The sequence below is a fragment of the Triturus cristatus genome, chromosome 1_1 (assembly GCF_964204655.1).
Source record: "Triturus cristatus chromosome 1_1, aTriCri1.1, whole genome shotgun sequence".
In the NCBI taxonomy this organism is placed as follows: Eukaryota; Metazoa; Chordata; class Amphibia; order Caudata; family Salamandridae; genus Triturus; species Triturus cristatus.
Window position 1 is genome coordinate 694,533,250 of NC_140579.1, and position 20,206 is coordinate 694,553,455.

Consider the following 20,206-nt stretch of genomic DNA (forward strand, 5'->3'; position numbering starts at 1 on the left):
GACAGAAGCTTATTACACAGCTCAAAACATGATTTTCCAAGATAAGATGTGCGCAAATTATTTTTACTAGGATGCTTTACTTTACACATGGCATAGATTGATAATAGCACCACCAACATAAATGTGACGGGTGTGCCTGTTTTTCGCCACAGAGATGGTCAATCTGTGGATGGATTTTTGCTAATGCCATCCTCAGGTTGTACTCCAAATCCAGTCTTGAACGGTACTTAGCCTTCAAATATCGCAAGTGCTGAGAACCCAATCTCACATAAATAGGATGAGCTGAAAGGCAAGAGAGTTTTGATCGCAATTTCTCTCAAAGCTGAATATTCTGCAGACATTTTAAGCCAAAAAAGTAACTGTCAGGGAGACAGTGTTCACAGATTTTTCGAGCACTCCCTAGCTCAGAGCTCATACACAAGAAACAAATCTTCTGCAGAAATTATTAACAAACATTTTAGGCAGCATTATAATGGGAAAATTACCCACCAACCAGTTATGGATCCGAAGACACAGGTGAAAGTCCACAGAGAGGGCGCTGAATGAACACCTAATTGAGAATTCCTTAGTGGTATGATAAGTTGATTGCCTGAAGCACTGGGGGTTTAGTACACGTCGGGCTTATGTTTAAAAAAAAATAGAACTAATAATAAATTAATGATGTTGCCTATTTTACTTCAGATCAATGTTGTCTGACAGACTTTGTGGTGGCAGGTACATGTTAAGGATTTTGCGTGACCTGGGCAAAAACAATTTGGGGGCCCCTGTTAAGAACAGCTTTGAGTTTAAATGATTCACTTTAGCTCTGCCATACCCTCTTTAGCCAGGCTACTAACGGTACACAGGCACTATGGTCGAAATTCTAAAAGTGTTTACATCTAATATTCAGTGATAGTGATGTGTGTTTTCACTGTTTTAACAATGCAGCAGCCCAATAATTTTACAGCGCATAATATCTGTGATATCCTCCAGTTTCTCATATGTGAGGACCCCTTTTGATCTAAAATAAACTTTTTTATGGTTTTTGCATGAAACAAACACAATTCTCTGCAAATAGTAATAGTCTCTCTCACATCAATCACATAAAAAAGAAATGAAACTAAACGGTATTTACAAAAATCTGTTTAGGAATTATTCCAGGCCATCAGGGCAAAAACAGAGCTGCCTCTATCAAGGGGCCCCCTGAAAGGCTGAATTGCAGTGCATGTAAATGTGTACCTTTGTAATTTAGGACAAAAAACTTGATGGGGCATGACATGCCCATACTTGTGTACAGGGGCACGACATGCCCATACTTGTGTACAGGGGCGTAACTAGACCCGAACTTCAGGTGGGAGCTAACACTCCCAGCCAGGGCAGGTCCTAGCACTGGTCGCACACAGTGCAACAGTCTTTTTTGGCACCCTCTCCCCTATTTCCTCCATCTCCATGAATTTCCTCACTACCACTCACCAACAATACACCTCATCTCTTTATAGCACCTTTCAGGCAAACATTTCATTTTAGCACTACTCATTGTTTACTCACACTCAGTTCTTTGATCTGCATGGTACACGTTCTTTGTAGCAGGCACATTAACCCTCTGCGCTGTGTGGGTGGTAGGAGTACCCATGTGAATGTAGGGTGAGCCATGCGACAGTTTGAGAGTAGGGTAAGAGGAGTGACTGCAGGGTGCGTGAGGTGACCATATGAATTTGGGAGCGGATGTAAGTGTAGAGTGGGACGAATTAATGGATGCTTAGTGATGAGCTTATTTGAGTGAGACTGCAGATTAAGCAGTGAGGGGGACAGGTGAGTGAAGTGCCACATGAGTGCAAGTTGAGAAGTGTGCTTGTGTGACTGCAGGGTGAGGTACAGGGTGAACAGCGCAAGTTCACTGTCAGTGCAGAGTGATCACTGTGAGTGCAGGGTGAGCAGGTGAATGGTGTGAGTGCATGGGGATCAGTGTGAGTGCAATGTGATCGTTGTGAGTGCAGGGTGAAAGTGAAGGGCGAGAATGAGGAGTGAGTTGTCTAAATGCAGGGTGCATTCCCAGACACTTGAAGTAACTCAGCATGTTATGGATGGCAGCGTAGGGTTTCAGATATGTTAAACTTTTGCCATTATGGCATTAACCAGGGATCGAGGGTGTAGGAAGTAAGTGTGCTGATCTTGCAACAAACTTCCAGTTTTATGATTAGGGTTGTCAGCTCATTATTTTGATGTCCCAGGCCGTACAAATATAAGCAGTCACCGAAAGCTGTATTGTCAGCATACTTCGAACGGCACATATAAATAGAAAGCACTTTTAATTGTGTTCTAGGGCTGCCTGAATGATGCATGACTGATAATAAAAGGGACCAAAGACAGAAAAGTCACATTACTAATGAATACACACTTCTTATTTATAACCGTATTTAGTGTCAAGAAAGCAATTTGCAGGCTGTTTAAACACATGGCTGGAATTCTTATTTTGTCAACTTGAATCCCTTTTAGCCCGGTGGGTGTTGCGGGTCTGCTTGTGTAATAAAAAAAAAAACTTTGTCTCCTTTCTGGGGAGACCTAACCCTCCCAGGATGGGGTTAAATTCATAAAGCTGAAATGCTTCAGCTGCAGTGGGAGGCAGGATGTCTCCTCTGCTAGAACCGAAAACAAGGAACAGACTCATTTTAGCTGCAGTGTAACTTGCAAACATTCCTACAGAGAAGTTAAAGTCTGGAAAGGTCAGCATCAACTTTGAAACTCCTGCTTTAAAATTTTGGTTCCCTTTCTGCAAGCAACTCATGATTTTGCTTTATCTATATAGGTCAATTTGAGCCCACCCTGAGTATATAAAACCCATAAAGTTTTTCCAGAACACATCCATACTGTATTTAGCTCCCCATGTGCTCTGTATTGTGCGTCTTTAATAACATTCTTAACTCAATGACTCCTTCCTTTTCTCCCCTACCCATGCTCTTGTGGATGCCACAGATGATCCTTCCTTTTTAGCTACACTGACTATAGGCACCTATTAATAGTTCACTTTTTTCGTCACACAGACAATAAGTACATATTAATGTTTATTATATTTGTTCCAGTCTTTCTTTGTGCATATTTTATTTGTTTCAACGTCTCATTGGTTATACTGTACACCATTCCTTAATCAGTGCTTAATTTGTGCCAGTGCTTTACGGTGCTTAGCACGGCACTTACTTATCAGGGCCGGGTCTACACGCGTATGCACATCACATATGGTATTCATGATATAATTACCTCTCTGACTCGGCGCAGAGTGTTCACATCTCTCGAGTCCCGGTGAGTGTTGCGGCTGTGAGAGCATGAGCCAAGATTCATGCCTGCATAACCGAGTATTTGTAGTTCCTAACACCTCCAAGTGCGTGACAGCTAAGACACACAACTCTGGATATCTAGTCCAGACCTTTTGTGTTCTATAGTCGCGATGTTACTATGGGTCACTGTATGTTGAGTGGCACAACCTAAAGTGCCTCTGGGTGGTTAATAACATTATTATTAAATAACTACTCTACATAACTCAACATACTAACAATGCAAATGTGAGTTATTGAATTAGTACCTTCAGGGCATGAAATTAGAGAGTGCATTGTTGTTATTTTGCTTTTACATAGTGGTTGCTACAGCATGTTTTGTCATTTCATGCTGCATAGGAAAACAGAGCCATCTCTCTCTCTCTAACGCTCTCCTTCATTTGATCTCTAGCACACTCTGCCTCGTATTCCGTTCCTCTCTTTTCTGTTCTATCTCACTTAGTTACTCTTTCCCTTTCTCTCTCATGCTCGCCATCATCAGCGATCCGCACACTTGACACCTGATTTACGCTACTAATTTATACATGAATAAGCACTGGTGTGGGTTAAAAACAGATGAGGATAGAAACATACACCATGGGCTTATGTACGCCCCCCCCAGAAGTACAAGAAAGAAGACCGCTGAGCCTCCCCAATGGCGAGGTCGCCCCACGCTCCACTGCCTCCTGCCTCCTGACCTGCTTCCCGGATTGCGCCTGATTGCCGCTGCTCCTCGAGGGCGTCCCAGCCTTCGCTGAGCCACCCACCTCCTCTTTTCCCGACGATTCCTGCCGCCGGATTTTCCTTTTCCCGCCGCTGCCTCCCTGCGGCCCCGCCCCCCCTCCTGCCCATTCGCCGCCCCGCTCCCGCCACCCAGCTGACCCTCCCTCCCGGCTCCTTACGAATGTGTGCCGAAGGTGTGCCAAAGGTAAGCCCGTCTGCGCCCGTCCGCGCCTGGACCATGCCCAGCGCCAGACCCCCTGGTCCTCGTTGCCGCCAGCGCACCTGACTCACCTACGACGCTACAACCCTCCTCGAACTCAACGCCGGACAAAACAACGCCTGCCAGCACGCCACCCCGAGACGCACCCATGGACCCTTTTTCTGCCATGCCTGCCGTTTCTCCTGCCTCCAACCCCGCACAGCACCAGCCAAACCGAGCCCCAGCAACAACCATCTGAAGTGCATCCTGCTCAACACTCGCTCCATCCACCGTCACGCCGTCGAACTCTGGAACCTCCTCGACTCGACATCACCAGACATCGCCTTCCTGACGGAAACCTGGACGAACGCCTCCTCAGCGCCCGACATCGCCATAGCCATCCCGGACGGCTACAAGATCACCAGGAGGGACCGCGTCAACCAGACAGGAGGTGGCATCGCCATCGCCCACAAGAACACCATCCGCATCACGACCAACTCGGATGACACCCTCACCTCCGCCGAACACCTCCACTTTCAGATACACACCGACCCCAAGACCACGCTCAGGGGAACCCTCGTCTACAGACCACCGGGACCACGCACACAATTCAGCGAAGTCATCACTGATTTCGTCAGCCCACACGCCATCAACTCCACCGACTACATCCTCCTAGGGGATCTCAACTTCCACCTGGAGAACAACAAGGACCGCAACACTGTTGCCCTGCTGGACAACCTTGCCAACCTCGGACTCAAGCAACTGGTTCCCACCCCCACCCACTACGCCGGCCACACGCTTGACTCAGTCTTCTCATCCAGCAAGCACGTCGCCTTCAGCCACTCCACCAAACTCCAGTGGACCGACCACAGCTGCGTCCACTTCAACTTCAGAAAAACGACGACCCACCACCACCCGCAACAAGCCCCTCGAAGGAACTGGAACAAGATCACTAACGACCAGCTCACCACCTTCCTCAGCCAGAACCCCCCCCACCAGCTCACTGGACCCCAACGAAGCCGCAAACAACTTCACGCAGTGGATCACCAACTGCGCAGACGCCCATGCACCACTGAAGAACCCCCCCAGCAGACACGGCAGCAAAAAAACCTCCTGGTTCACCGACGAACTCATCACCTCCAAGAAGAACTGCCGCTCCCTGGAGAATACCTGTCGCACCAACCAGACCACAGACAACATGACGGCCCTCAAACACGCCACCCGCAAACACCACCAACTGATCCGTGCCACGAAGAAGACAGCCTTCAAGGAACAATTGGACAACAACACCGCAACAGCAAAGAACTCTTCACCATCGTCAAAGAGCTCTCCAACCCCGATGCCGGAAACAACGACATCACTCCCTCGCAGGACCTTTGCGACTCTCTTGCCGCCTTATTCCACAACAAGATCGCAGACATACACAACAGCTTCGGCCCTCCAACCAGGAACCCCACCACCGAACCGATGCCCCCCACCGCCACCCTCCGCACCTGGACCCCGGTCAGCACCGAAGACACAACACGCACGATGAACACCATCCACTCCGGATCCCCCACGGACCCCTGTCCACACCACATCTTCAACTCGGCCGACGACATCATCGCACCCCAACTCCGCGACATCATCAACGTCTCCTTCAAAACCGCCACCTTCCCAGATTGCTGGAAACACGCCGAGATCAGCGCCCTGCTGAAGAAACCTACAGCAGACCCCACCGACCTCAAGAACTTCCGCCCCATCTCGCTCCTCCCGTTTCCCGCCAAAGTCATCCAGAAGACCGTCAACAGACAGCTAGCCGCCTTCCTTGAGACCAACGGCTCCCTCGAACACTCGCAGTCCAGTTTCCGAGCCAACCACAGCACGGAGACCACCCTCATCGCAGCCATCAGATCCCTACTGGACAACGGGGAAACAGCGGCCCTCATCCTCCTGGACCTCTCCGCAGCATTCAACACTGTCTGCCACCGCACCCTGGTACAACGCCTGAACAACACCGGAATCCAGGAGAAGGCCCTAGAGTGGATCACCTCATTCCTCACCGAAAGAAGCCAGAGAGTCCGCCTCCCCCTGTTCCGGTCCGCGGCCACTGAAGTCATCTGCGGCGTTCCTCAGGGGTCATCGCTTAGCCCCACCCTCGTCAACGTCTACATGAGCCCCCTCGCAGCCATCGCACGCCAACACAACCTCAAGATCATCACCTACGCCGACGAAACCCAGCTGATCCTCTCCCTCACCAACGACCCGGACACCGCCAGAGCCAGCCTACACGAAGGGATGAAAGACGTCGCCGAATGGATGAAGAACAGCCGCCTGAAACTGAACTCAGACAAGACGGAGGTTCTCATCCTGGGGTCATCACCCTCCGCCTGGGACGACTCCTGGTGGCCCCCTGCCCTGGGCACCACCCCCAAGCCAACGGACCAAGCACGCAACCTGGGCTTCATCCTGGACTCCTCCCTCTCAATGTCCAGACAAGTCAACGCCGTCTCGTCCTCGTGCTTCAACACCCTGCGCATGCTGCAAAAGATCTTCCGTTGGATCTCCACCGAGACCAGGAAGACGGATACCCAGGCCCTCGTCACCAGCCGGCTGGACGACTGGAACGCCCTCTACGCCGGCACCTCCACCAAACTCCAGAAGAAACTCCAACGGATCCAGAACGCCTCAGCTCGACTCATCCTGGACATCCCCCGTCACAGCCACATCTCCGGACATCTGAGAGACCTTCACTGGCTCCCTGTCAGCAAAAGGATCACGTTCAGACTCCTCACCCACGCACACAAGGCCCTCCACGACCTGGGCCCCAAGCTCCTCAACAACCCCCTGACCTTCCACCAGCCCACCCGCCAGCTCCACTCCGCCAGCCTCGCTCTTGCCGCCGTCCCACGCATCCACAGAGCCACCGCCGGAGGAAGATCCTTCTCCTACCTAGCGGCCAAGACATGGAACTCCCTCCCCATCCACCTCCGGACAACCCAGGACCATCTTGCCTTTAGGAAGCAACTCAAGACCTGGCTGTTCGAGCAGTAACGTCCCCCCCCCCCCCAGCGCCTTGAGACCCTCCGGGTGAGTAGTGCGCTATACAAATGCCACTGATTGATTGATTGACTGTTCTGCGGGGAAGAGACATACTCTTTGTTGCATATATTGCTGCTGTCAGTGCTATGCCACTAAAACTAGTTATGTTTTGAAGTATCTCTTCCCACGTAGAGTAATGTACTTCTGCTGAACAGTGCCTGATATATTGAAAATCGGTTCATTAAAAGTATTGCTTGCTTCTGAACAGGGCAGGCACTTAGCACTTGAATATATAATATTTTATAGCGAATTACCAGTTCTGTCCCATTTAAAGTATTGCAGTCTTTATTTCAAGCCAGTGTTTGCCGGTAGGACCCACCAACACATATTTTAGGTACTAGCATTTATGTTTTCTTAACATAATTTGATCCCAAGTAAGAGAGAAAATTCAAAAAGGGAAAAGGAGGAAGAGAAAAATGGAAAGATAGTGACAAAGGGAGAAAAAGTCGGAAAATTAATGTGAAAGTGTGAGGTAAAGGGGCAGGCAGTTCTGGCGGTGAATGCGAGAGGCATGAGGTGAAATCAAGACAATGCAGCCTCAGTATTCACCACCTCGACCTTTGATAGCACTGGCCACGTTCTTCTGAGAAATCTTTAGCAGGGCACTTATTATTTTACAAATTAAGCACTGTCATTCATTCGTAGAGCTGAAATGCTTCAGCTACAGTTGGAGGCAAGGAGTCTCCTCTGCTGTGAAATTGAATGCAAACGAACAGGACTGTCTGTTCCTCTGCTTTTGGTTTTAGCAGAGGAGAGAGACTTCCTGCGGCCCACTGTAGCTGAAGCATTTCAGCTATATGAATTAACCCCCTCCTGGGACAGTTAATGTGTCTGCTCTTAACATAACAAAAGCATGGGCACGTAGAGCCTCCTCAATTTACCCTCCCTCCCCCCTCCAACCCTCTGTTACCAGAGTTCTACAAGAAAAAGAAACCCCATTTGAAATGGGTGAAGACTTGCGAGGCGTGACAGTGAGACGAACAAAGGTAAGATTTTAGAGGAGTGCGCCCCCCCCCCCTGAGATTGTGTCGTGCCCCCCTGGGGGGGCGCGCCCCACAGATTGAAGAACTCTGCTTTAGGGTATGAGAATCCTGATGAGGACAGGTTGCAGTGTCCCATTAAATGTACACATAGCAAGTCTTCGTGTTGCTACTGACAGACTAAAGGTGTGGCTGCCCCCTCGAAAAGTAGTAGAACTAGCCAGGAAATATACACAACACCTGTTAAGAGATGATGATTTCCAACAATGTTGTGAAATGGTGGCTTTGTACAGTCCCCGAAGGGCTGCCTCCCAGCTACCTCGGCCCACAAAGCCTCAGCCCCGCCTCAGCCCCACCTCAAATAACCTTTCTGACGATGTTGAGTTTGATCCCAATTGTGTGCAATATATCCCATTGAAAGAAATGTGCTTGAAATGTCTTCACTGCATGTTATAAATAAATCTGTTAGCATGTATTTGGATATCAATGATATTTGAAGGCCATATGGGCGCTATAATATTATGGGAACCGACGTGTAGGTGCAATGCCGTTTACCATTCATTATAGGATGTGGAGAAGCAGCACCCTGTCTGTCAACAGATGGCATTAACACGAAGTAAACTATGGGCAAAGAGTGTGGAGGGGACTGTTGCAAAGGTAAGATGAACAAGCATTTGCAATGCAATAGGTCTGGCTATACAGAAAATTTGAGCTATTGGCATTGCACATGATAATGTTTTTCAGATTTTTTTGTTGTAAAAAAAATCCCAGCAGTAGCATACGCAATAAAAGAAAATCCACAAAGCAAGGAAATAGTACCAGGCTGTTGGTATGTGTCCCTGTGGAGTTGTAATAGGACCTCTATTAGCCACATAAGATGCATTTTTAAATGCAACTTAACAAAAATCTCACTTCCAAAAAAAACAAATGGAAAAGTATACTCAGTTGCAAGCTTTCTCTCTGTAATTGCATTAATGCAATTATAAAGAGAAAGCTTGCAACTGAGTATACTTTTCCATTTGTTTTTTTTGGAAGTGAGATTTTTGTTAAGTTGCATTTAAAAATGCACAATTGTGGTTTATTTAGCATCTCTCTTCCAACAAAAACAAATGGAAACATAAGCGCAGCTGCAATGATTTTTTTAAATAGTTGCATTAAAAGACAGGGAGGCAGAACTGCTGTTAGCATGTAATATTGAATTAAAAGACACCCTGTTACGGCCCGTGTTTTTTAATAACTCCTGAGTGTTACAAACTGCTACACTAATGACAATGGGTGCCTGATGAAACATACTGGCATCACATTTAAAGATATACACGGCAATGCTATAGCAAGCTAATATACAATTGCATGTTTTAGACAGTTCCACAAAAGGTAACAACATTTAAAACAAACATCAGGGGCATATTAGCAAGACCGTCGATAAAATTATCGCCGGTTTAGCGGCAGGAAACTGCCGCTAATGCGGCGATAATGGGCTTGCTAATATGTGTTATAGAATTCCAATAGAAGCCCAGGTTAGATGTCCTGCACATCTAACCTGAGCTTCTATTTGAATTCTCGAGGGCTTATTATCAAGCCCATTATCGCCGCTTTAGCGGCAGTTTTCTGCCGTGAAACCGGCGATAATTTTAACGCCGTCCTTGATAATATGCCCCTTAGAAAGTAGAACATCATATTTGGATCTGTTACCTTTCTCTATAAACCGGAGGAAAGACTGCAAACATGAATACAGCTGAGTGTAATGACAAGTGGGCAGTAAGGCATAGACACTACAATACGTATACACTCTTATTGCAACACAATCAGCAGCAGGGCTATGCGCAAGAGCAGAGATAGCTTACACAGCGGTGCTCGATGTTTCACACGTTGGTAACATGAATGCATTAATTTCAAGCAAAAGCACTGTTGTATTAAGTTATACACGAGTAGGGTCTTACTTTTTATATGTGGAAACTGCAAACACGTGGACACCTTTTTACATGTTGTACTCTCCCACACCCAATAGGTCACCAGAGTTAGCAGAACAATTAGGAGAAAAACTCAAGGGTAAAGACAGATGCATCTAACATCCTCAAATGTGCGAATAATGCCTGGGCATTTTATTAATCCCGACAAGCAGAAATGTGGAAACGAGTAGAATGAAATGCTGGCAAGTTTGCATGCTGAAAGACACCATCTGAAGGCTTCTGGTTTGGTCCTTTGTTTAAATAAGCCTTAAAGGCCACAGAAAAATAAAGGGGCGTACCAGCAACAACCGGCGATAATTATCACTAAGCGCACTTAGCGCTAGGATAATTATCGCCGGGTAACGTGGATTTTTATCGCTAAGATAGCGTGCTATTAGCAACGCTTATCTCCTCAGCGATAAAAATCCTCTTGCTAACTGCCTAACGTGAGATTATCGCGGGAAACCCAGCGATAATCTCACGTAGTGTGGCGTTAGCTTGCTGATAGGGACTCACAAACATAGCCATGATATCCACCTTCCATAGGATATCATGGCTAAGTCAGTCCTGAAGCAGGCGTAAGGAAAGTAGCGATAACAGGGGTTATCGCTACTTTTCCTGCCGCTATACTTCATAGCGTGGGGCTTGATGATAGGAGAAATGTCGCTTAGCGACATTTCTCCTGTCATGTTAGGTCAGGAACACCCACTTTGCATCTCATTAGAGATGCAAAGCTGGGCGTTAGGAATCCCCAGGCTAAAGCAAGGTTTCACGCGTTAGCGTGGCCTTGCTAATTAGGCGATAAAATTAACGCCGCTTTTCGGCCAAAAACGGCCGCAAAAGCGGCGATAATTTTTTATCGCCAGCTTGTAAATATGCCCCAAAATTTCTAAACACTATCTACAATGCGTGTGAACATTGGAGGTTGTGCCTCGAGCTGGGTCGGAGTAAAGACTATTGCATATTACCTGTGCAAAATAATCTCGCTTTTCCAGCTGAAACATGGCATACCAGTGTGTTTGATAAAGTTTGGTGAGCTGCGCATAACAAAACAAAAAAATAAGGCGTGGCCACTATTCTTAAAGGTGGGTGTGACACCCTGCTTTATTTGGAGCTAGTGCCCGTGCTGTTAATATAAAAGTGAAATGCTGGTGCAAGGCTGCAATATAAAGTGTGGTGCCCTTTCTGGTAATGTAAAAGCGGGCGCCTTGCTGACACCTAAAGTGTGGCACTTGGGGGCGGGACGGGTATGTGGGGCTGCAAGCCGCAGCTGCCATAGTTGACTGTGTCAATTGATTTGGGCGTGCTGCGCATAACAAGAGTGGCTGCAATTCTGCCGGCTGCCCGGGGTCCACGAAGGAGACCCGCTAACAGGGCGGCCGCCTTAGTGCCACAAGAGGCACATGAGGCAGCCTCCCAGTGGTTAGGACCCTCAAGGGTCTGGCCTGCTGCATCACTTCCGGGCAGAGGGGGTGGGGGTGAGGTACATATACCTCTCCCCGCCCACTGGGCGCCCTCTTGGCCCTCTACCCTGATGCCGTTTGGACGTCTCCCGGGAGCTGCTGCATATCATGGTTGGTGAGTGCGTACCATTGACCTCCCCCCAGCCCGATCTCCCCATTCGGGGTTGTGTGAGGGCAGGGCAGCACAGCCTTGGTTCCGGGCTGCCTTGGGCGGGGGGGGGGGTTGGTCAGCTCCCGGGTGTTACGGGCGTCTCCGCCGCCCGGGCTGCCCCCGGCCCCGTGTGGGGTCTGTGGGAGCTGGGGCTGCTGACAAGGAGAGCCAATCGGGCTCCGTGCTACCCCGACCATAGAGGTTAGTCTCCTACTCACTGCCCTACCCACCATCTGGGTCCCACCATATGGGCCATGCCCGAGTGGGACCCCGTGCCATCGAGGCGAGGCCTGGGCCGGTCCTCACGAGGTCGCATCGACGACTGGGGGTTCCGGGTAATGGGGGATGGACTAAGGGCGGGAGTGGGTGTCCAGCTTTAGCCCTTGCTAGGTCGCGGCACTGTCTTGACACACAAACACCTAAGCAGCAGTCTGTCAGAAATTACATGCACATCCAAATTAATCTTTTTGTCAGTTGATAACTATCACAATGATTGATAGTATGTTTCTTATATAATTTACTTTCTACTTAACCTATAGTGCTCTCAAACCTAACTTCCTCCTCTGCTTGTCGAAGGAAAAACCAACCCGTAGAGAAACCCACAAGGATATCCCACTAAGGTCACACAGTAATCACACATCAGTTGAGGCACATTATAGGCGTTCGTCTTTTAAACATATCATATGGTATCAGAGTCATAGCAAATTTATAAGTCCACAAACAAGTCGAAAATATTTTTTAGTTAATTATCATTTGTTTATTATTCCTTTCTTGGATTGTCCAAATTTCCATATTACACATAACAGCCGACACGTGTTTCGTCCATCCGGACTTTTTCAAGGCTCAATGGAGAGTAGAATCTCTCTCCATAAGTGAAAACAGATATGGACGACCACTTCTTGTTCACAGTGGTCAGTAGTGGCATTAGACGATCATTATTTCAAGTCAGAATTCTCTTTATAATCCTCGAGCATTCAAAACTCGAGTGGACACGGTCTGGTAGACATCCCAGTCAACAGGTGCTATAATACCAGAGCTCCTGGTTAACTTTAACGTTAAAGTTAACCAGGAGCTCTGGTATTATAGCACCTGTTGACTGGGATGTCTACCAGACCGTGTCCACTCGAGTTTTGAATGCTCGAGGATTATAAAGAGAATTCTGACTTGAAATAATGATCCGGATGGACGAAACACGTGTCGGCTGTTATGTGTAATATGGAAATTTGGACAATCCAAGAAAGGAATAATAAACAAATGATAATTAACTAAAAAATATTTTCGACTTGTTTGTGGACTTATAAATTTGCTATGACTCTGATACCATATGATATGTTTAAAAGACGAACGCCTATAATGTGCCTCAACTGATGTGTGATTACTAGGTCGCGGCACTGTGACCGGGCCTACCTTATCAGCACGGCCTTATTAACCCAGCACTGTCATCACTGCCCCCCTTTGTCTATGGGTAGAGCGGGGAGGCTGGCTCGGGAAGCGGTGTTTGTTGCCGTAAGGAGGCACCGCAGCCAATAGCCTGGAATGCTTGAGCGAGAGGGGGTCCGGCGGTTGGCCCGACAAAGTCGCGACCTTGTCACCAGGGTCTGCCTTCACCATCACGGCATAGTCCCCCTTTTCACAAGCTCACCCCTTGGGCTACGGGCAGAGCGGGGAGGCAGGCTCGGTTCGAGGGTTTGCTGGCCATATGGGGGGCACCACGGCCAATGATGGTTGTTACCTGGGCAGCGTGCCGTTACGTTGTGCAGTGGGATTCTGGGTGGGCAGGCCGGAAGCGAGGGTGATAGGCCTTTCTACAGGTGGGGCCAGGCATCCCGCATTGGAGGAGAAGTGGGGGCTACAGGCCCGGGCATCCCAGCACTGTCATGGCCTGCTGGCATTGGGAAGAGGGGTGGGGGCTGCGAAGTGGGTCCCCACCCCTCCAGTTACGCCGTAGGCATGGCGCATGACCCGCGGCAGCTAGGCCCCATGATTTAGTAGAGAGGAGGGGCTACAACCCCCCTCCTCCCGTGATGGCTGTAGGCACAGCACATGATCCTGGCCTGGAACACTGCGGGGCAGGCCGAAGTCAAATAGGCCCCGTGATTTGGTCAGGGTAATCCTACACAGGCGAGACCAGCCTGCACTCACGGACCCCTGGCCACAGATCTGTGCGGGCAGCGGAGAGGCTCATCAAGGCACCCAGAGCTCCTTCGGGCTGGCTCACGCTATATACATTTCACATCCTCCAGGCAGGACAGCGCCCTTTCCAGCTGGTTATTCCACGAGGCACCTGGAGTACTTTTGAGAGAAAAAGCGAGCGTTTGTGCGGGCAGCACAGGTAAGAGGTGCAACGGGTTCCTACACATGTTGCTAGGTACCCATCCATCAGGTTTTCAATCGTTCGATGGGCCTTTTATTAATGTGGTTTTGATACAACCTCACAGGCGCTCATGTCTCCCTGCTGGGAGAAAAGTGTGCAATTAGCCTTCATGCCTTTGCCTTACCATATTTCATCATCCAGGCTCCTATGAGAATAGGCTCCCCTGCCCTCCCGTTCAATTTTCGTTGTCCCATTCACAGTCAGGGGGTATGGTCATCGGCACTGTGCAGGCCCCCTCTTTTCATTAATGTGAAGAATAATCATAATGATAATGAATAAAGTCTGGGCCGGCTGTGGCCATCAGGGCGGGGACAGGTAGAAGCACTTGTTATGTTATGAGGGGCAGCTGAGTGCTGGGCGGCCAAAACTATCCCAGCGAGTTATCGTTCCTCGACACGTCGATAGGTTGGACTCAGTTCAAGGGCATTTAATTGTTGCGCGAAAGACCTCAAGCAGGTGGATTCACCTCTTTCCACCATATTCGTGCTTCAGTACTTTTCAGCTTGGCAGGATGAACAACTCACAAGTTCGTTCTCCTCAAAGGGTCTAGCACAGCATTTGCGCCTCGAGCTAGGTAGGCCACCGGGTGGCGCTGCAGCACCGTTTTACCTTTACTAGGCCTGAAAGAACACTGCGGTACAGTGTTTTCAGAGATTATGGGCAAGGCACTCTAAAGGTGAGCGGAGAGCCCTCACCGAGGTACAGCAGTAAGAAGCAACTGTGTGACATGGCAGGTAGAGAAGAGGGACTGCGGGTTAAGGCCTGGTGGTTAGATACCAGAAACCAAGACATTACGCTCTGCACCATGCCTCAGCAAAGTTTCTCATTAAATGCCCCCTCCCCTACCTCTCACAAGGACATATTGTGAGGCTCCCATATCACACAAATTGTTGTGCCTGTAGGTATGTTATATTGAAAAGAGATTCTTCTATTTTGCATGACCTCAAATGCCCAGTTAAATGCCACTTGATTTTCTGTGTCCTGCAATCTAAGTGCTTGGTCGGGTGTTGTTTTTCCGTACCAATCGGTCTACAGATTTACACACAAGGAACAAGAACTCTCTGTGCTACCTTAACAGCAGTATCTGTTTAACAAAAGCTTCTTTAGTAAGTAGAGATCAGCGGGGTAAGGCGTGCACTGCAAGGATCGGTGGGGAACTGTCATATGTTTGCTTACAAGGTCTGTAAAGTTGATGCAATGGGTCATTTCTACTGCATAGCACGGGGCACAATCTTGAGGTCCCAGATTTACATACTAGTACATTTCCTATGTTGTTCTTGCATTTGGCATAGAGATCGAGGTGTAATCCCAGGTCAAAGATCCTTTCCAAACAAGATAGCTCAAGGGGGTATGTGCCTGCTGCAAACCCAATCTGCACTGTTCAGGACATAAGTAGCTAACACAAGCTTTCACTCTTTGAGTGTGATAAAATTAGTACCAGTAAGTTGCATTGCAAGTAACAGCTTGAGTAAATATCAAGACTATATTTACGATTGCACTGGGTGTGACATGCCCAGTTAAGTTTAGTGTAATGATTCCGCTACACCTGCACAAGTTAGACTGGGATTCTGTCAGTGAAGCAGGACCTCTTATTCCCGCTTTCTGCTGGCTCAGCGTACACTGCGGAGGCCGGGGTTCTACCTCTCAAAGGGCTTAGGAGGGGTCATGGCTAAGTAAACCTGGGCTGATTCACATGCCGGGTGTGGTGGTGGTGGTCCCGACCTCATTTCACAGGATCGCTCCCTGTTGGGTCTATCTAACAATCATTTCAGTTGGCTTCAAATTTACAGCCTCTCTTGTTTTGCCATCTGTGAGTAGGTTAGCCATGAACTTTAATATAGCGCTGTAAAGGCCCACTAATGCTATAGTACAGCATCTAGTTTACTGGTGCTATATTGGACCATCATTAGCACCAGCAGCTGCGCACATGGGTAGCAATAAGCCACCATGCAAGATTACTGGGGCAGGAGGATCCAACAAAATCTTTCTTAATCAGGGCAGCGCTTAAGGGATGGGCCAGGTGCGAACCACGTCTACCAGACACTAGGTCCCCGATTGATTTTGAAGCACTGCAGGGGATGCTAGACTGTGTGCACAGGGCCACAATTTCACCGTTTGAAGCAGCACTGTTCTCTGCCACTTTCAGCCTGACCTTTTTTGGGGCCCTAAGAGTAGGTGAGTTGGTAGCGAGGTCCAAGCAGGACAAATCTGGTGTTGTGGAGCAGGCAGGATTCCAGACTGGCCGGAGACGCCCTCACAATATGGTTAAGGAGTGCGTCATTAAGGAGTGCGTTTTGTGCGTCTTCAAGGTGGCACAAGGGGAAGAATGCAGGAATCAGAGACCGGTGTTTTCACCACTGAGTTAATTCGGTTTGGGGGCCTAGGCTAGCGCTGGGACAGCTTGCTGAAGATAGCTGCTGCGCAGACCGGGGGGGGGGGTGTCACCCCTCCTAACAGTGGGACATACACTTAAGGGGCTATGAGTTGTCTTTCCTGGGTAGGCAGGCACTGCTGTAAGAAATGACGTGCTCCATGCGTAAGAAAGCAACTATTGAGGGACATGCGAGTTCTAGGGGTCAAGGATAACCCCTTGCTTAGTGAAGCAAGGATCCCGGTCTAGGGAGGCCAGGAATCCTCACGCAAATGAGCTAACTGCGTCATGCAGAAATTCACTGTTCTAGGTAGACTGTATTGGCTAGGATACCCAGGCATGTGCGGGACCGGCTTGATGAAGAAGCCACAACAGAGTCTTGGGGGGGGGATTCCTCCTTCTAATGTGCTGGTCATACACCTGGGAGGAAATAATCTGGCATCTCTGGGGAGAAGGGCACTGCTTCAAGCATTGACGGTCACCATGTGTAAGTTGAGCAACCGGCTGGGGACCTGTGAGATATGGAGGGCTGAGATAACGCCCCGGCAGGTGTGGCGGGGCGCACAATCATGGGAAGCCAGAGAGGTCTCTTGCAGGAAGGTAACAGTGCCATGAGGAAATTCTCTGAGCTAAGGGGGTTTGCCTTCATCCGTCATGGGTTACTGCACACTAAGGCCACAAGGTGTTTTAATGAAGATGGGGTACACCTGTCCAGAAGGGGTTTAGACCTGTTCTTACTTGTTCTGGGTGAGGCCTCAGAGACAGCAGGGTGTAAGTAAGGAAGCCTATCTTGGTGTGGGGCTCTGGGGTGACGGTGGCCACACCCAGAGCTGTGGCGGAGTTACAGGGCGATCCAGAGGCTGTAAGGTACAAAAGGGTACCCTCTGCAAGAGCACAGTAAGGGTGCTAAAGCCAAATTTCCAGAGGGAGGTCCTCGCGTTGGACCCTGGAGGAGCGACGGCACCCCGTTAGTCCTACGGGCGGTTGTGGACCTGAGCAACCGGGGGGTTGCCTGGAAGGCTCCGCCCCCCTCTGGGGCGTGAGCAAGGGAGTGGACTGGCCGTCCACCGGTGGGAGGGGTCGCCCCTCCACCAAATCTGACTGACACCGATTCGATTGGCCACGGTGTAATTTGGCTCATCAGGTGGCAGGCGGCGAGGGGCTGCCTGCCTTGGAATCGCCCGTAAGCTAACCCAACAATCTTGGCATTATGTAATGCTAATAAACCTGCAGAAATTTTCTCCACAAAGAAGATGTCTTGTCTGGTTATTTTGCTGAGAGATTGCTGTATGGGGGGGGATGGTGAGTGTTGCCGATATTGGTACTACGGGACCTGAAGCGTGCCTCGCGCTTGAAAAAATAACACAAAGCTCATATTTAAACAAGGGTGCTTTAAAGAAAATATGGTGTGAGCAGTGTTAATAACACGGCTGCCATTCTTAAATAAAAAAAAAAAATGAAAAGGCGGCCGCACTTACAATACGAAAATATTAGGTAACATCCTTAGTATTGGTACAAAAGGACCCCTGATACAGACCGACAGAACTGCTCAGCCAGATTGTCTTGGTAAGTGTACCAGGGAGCTGGGGTCACATAGAGGCCCTTAGCTTTGTAAAATAAACTTAAGCTACTGTCAGAGGAGCTGTGAGATTTGTCAGCGGTTGCGTTTTCCACATAATTAATGATTTACTGTAGTTGCCACACAACTAGTTATTTAATGCATAATATACAGAGGCTAACAACATTTTTGGTGTATCTTAGGAAAGTTATAAAAAAAAAGAAGATTGCCACACATTGGCATGCAGTGGTGAGCTTACCGCAATTTGAGAGAGGGGTAGGGAGCAGAGAGGGATGCAGTGTTACAATTTGAAGAGGGTCCAGAAGAAGAGGGGCTGGATGAGGAAAAATGGAGTTTGATCTGACAGAGGAGAAGCATGTGCCGGCACAGGGGGGCACTGGGCCCGGAGAAGAGATTTGGGTCATAGAACAAAATGGCACCCAGTCAACACCGATCACCTGCGGATCTGGCAGGTGAGGGGCACAGCTCCAACCGGCCCGGGAGCAACTGTGACTCCGAGACTAACACAAAATGAGGAACAGTAATGCAAAAAGATTACAATAGGTGCAGTAACAGCCAGCCACAGCCTGAAGGGTTATTAATCCAGAGTGGACAGCCAATTTGAGCTTTCATGCACGTCATGATACTCAACTAAACAAGAGTTATCCTCAAAGAAGCAAGACAGCCCAACATGTCTTCTAGCACTACACACACACCCTTGACCTCCTACCGGCCGTACTGACCAAGATTAAGGCATGGACACCCACAGAGAGCATCACCACTGGTGACCGTTGGTCCTGTATGGTCTGCTACCCAGATCTCAATGCATGGGGTGACAGGTGGGACTACTGCAGGATCTTTTGGTGTGGTAACAATATTACCACCTTTCGACAAGTATTAAAGTCAGTGCTCCTTTTGCATAAGTGTGCCTTGTTAAGTTGCTTACCGGGGCTCTTAATTTGCATGGTGTTTGGCAATCAGAAACGTGACACGCTCCTATAATGTGCCCGTTTCAGCGCATGCATGTGATGTGACTACTGATCCCTTGCGCATGCGTGTTATTAATTGAAAATGGCAAAACTATTGCGCTACTACTTAAAGTGGATTTGCACTGAAGCATGAATAAAGTTAGATATTTCTACAGCATCCGCTTGTAGGAATTGGCTCGGTGCAGCAGAGGAATCCCACAGCTTCATACAAAAGCAAGATGATGGCTGGACACAGCGTCTGCTGCATTCCAAGTCGTAGCACAGGAAAAAGAGTTCTCCTACCAACATATCAACAATGAAAGCGGAAGAAAACTGAAATTTACCAGTGCGCCTCAGCCTTGAAAGGAAGTGAGGTATGGCCAAAGCGAACAACTAAGGAGGCAGCAAAAGAAAGTTGTATTATTGATGATAGTAGGTCTTGCAGAAAGCGCATGTGGGCTGATACTCGCCCTAAAAATGAAGGGCACATAGAGTAGCTGTAGAAATGTATTGTGAAGGAAAGACCTTGGATTTTTTTTTGTTGAAATATTTTTATTAACATTTTCGTAATACAAAAACTTATTGCGTTACAATACATGTAATTTGACTTCATTGCATGCATTATGCACCATTGGACATTGCTATCCTTGCATTGGGTAGACATGTATCCTGTATTTTATACAACCTTTTCGATAAACGATTTCCATGTATAACTGGGATATAGAACTGGGATAGTGTTCATTGGACCTAGGGTGTATGTATCGGATGGGGTATCAGGGCTGGAGCAAATCTTGCTTGTTGGTATGACAGAGTGCTGCTATGGGGGGGGGGTGTAGTCCAGCCGTTATGGCCTATCTCAGTGTCCTGTGTGGTTCGTGGTGGCATTGTCGAGCATCGTTATGTATTTGCTATGGCATGAGAACTGGTGAGTGTGCTTCCGGTAGGGGCTTGTAATTGTGAGTCTACTGGGGCATGAGGGGAGCTGTCCGGGTCATCATGTGTTGGTGGCTATCTGAATTGTTGCAACAATGGGTTCCACTTCATGGAGATGGGGTGTTTGCGCATCCCTTTTACCTCCTCCTCCTTTCCTCTTCCGCTGCCG